Source organism: Chrysochloris asiatica, unplaced genomic scaffold (assembly GCF_000296735.1).
Source record: "Chrysochloris asiatica unplaced genomic scaffold, ChrAsi1.0 scaffold02937, whole genome shotgun sequence".
Taxonomy (NCBI): domain Eukaryota; kingdom Metazoa; phylum Chordata; class Mammalia; order Afrosoricida; family Chrysochloridae; genus Chrysochloris; species Chrysochloris asiatica.
This window is the reverse complement of record NW_006411455.1, coordinates 9,316-11,058: the sequence shown is the minus strand read 5'-3', so window position 1 is coordinate 11,058 and position 1,743 is coordinate 9,316. Positions and strand designations below refer to the sequence as shown.

The following is a 1,743-nucleotide window of genomic DNA, read 5'->3' as shown; positions in this document are numbered from 1 at the left end:
GAGGAGAATATTGAAAGTACCATGGGCTGCTAAAAGAACAAACAGATCTGTGTTGGAAGAAGTACAGCCAGAATGTTCCTTGGAGGCCAAGATGACTAGACTTTGTCTCTTATACTTCGGACATATTGTCAGCAGGGATCAGTCCCTGGAGAGGGATATATCTGGTACAGTCACAGAAAAAGAGAAAGATCCTCAGTGAGAAGGATTGGCAAAGTGGCAGCATCAATGGGCTCAAGCGTGGCAACAATTTGTCAGTTTTGTTCTGGGCAGGGTTTTGTTCTGTTGTGCATAGGGTCTCTATGAGTATCTACCAACTCTATGGCACCTGACAACAACAACAACAATCCTACAATATAGTCTCCCATAAACAAACTTATTAAAATTTGTCAAAAACTTTTCTAATGTTTATGGAATGGCAAATGTGTATTGTAAATATGTGATATTTCTATTCCCAGCTCCTTATAAAAACACACACATTGTTCTTTTGGGCATTATTCTAAGTTATGTATTATTTGATGCAATTTTAGATAACTACTCATGAGTATTCTGTAGTCCTCTGATAAGCTTCTTATGTTGAATTAATTTGAGATTCTTTTGAATACAAAGAATTCTAGAAATTATAGAATTAGCAGTGAGAGATAGAAATGCAAATAACTCATTTAACACAATCAGTTTTTAGTAGTAATAGTAGCGAACATTGATGAAATGGTCTGAATCAGTATGTTACCCTGAAGTTTGATGTTACATAAATTTTGGTTCAAATCACAGCTGTATTACTCTAAAACTGTTTGACTTAAAAAGTTACCTTCTGCTTTTCACGAAGATGTTGCCAAAAGTGTAGAAGGAAGCCCCTACCCATCCCAAAGCTGAATCCACAGCAAAGGTGTCGAAGGGCAAGAAGGCAGTTGCTGAAAGGCACCCACAACCACACACAAAAAGAAGATCCACACTTCACCCACCTTCCGGTGCTCCAAAGGCAGTCCAGATATCCTAGGAAGAGCACCCCCAAGAGAAACAAGTTTGACCACTGTGCCATCATCAAGATCCCTCTGAGTACTGAGTCAGACATGAAGAAGACTGAAGATAGTAACACACTTGTGTTCATTGTGGATGTCAAGGCCAACAAGCACCTACTCAAACAGGCTGTGAAGAAGCTCTATGACACTGATGTAGCCAAGGTCAACACTTTAATCACGCCTGATGGAGAAAAGAAGGTGTATGTTCAACTGGCTCCTGACTATGATGCTTAGGATGTTGCCAAAAAAATTGGGATCATCTAAATTGAGTCCAGCTGGCTAATTCTAAATATAAACGTTTTCAATAAAAAAAGAAAAAGAAAAGTTACCTTCTTTGGCTTTGATACTTTTCTTTTCAGTTAATGAACTGAGGTCCCACTGATTCATAAGTCTGATCATTGGGATATCAAAGAAAGATAGAGAAGTCAGAGATCATTATTTTACCAAGAGTAATCCTACAGATCTCTTGTAAGTAGTCTATGCCTTTATGTTAAACCCAGATTGCTGGTGGTAGTTGTATGCTATGGAGGAACTTATGCCTCCTAAACAGGAACAGAAAGCCTTGTCTTTCTACCGTGGAGAGACTGGTCGAGTCAAACTGCTGACCTTGTGATTAGCAGTCCAGCTCATAATCCACTATGCTACCAGGGCTCCTTAAACTTCAATTCAAATATTTAACTTGATTTATGGATATTTCTTCTACCCTATCATCAACTTGAGAATTATT

The 1,743-nt window shown here is 38.5% G+C and overlaps 1 pseudogene; it reads left to right on the top strand.

Moving 5' to 3' along the window:
* Positions 1-823: 823 nt before the first annotated feature.
* Positions 824-1,280, top strand: LOC102829839 (annotated as a pseudogene).
* Positions 1,281-1,743: the final 463 nt, after the last annotated feature.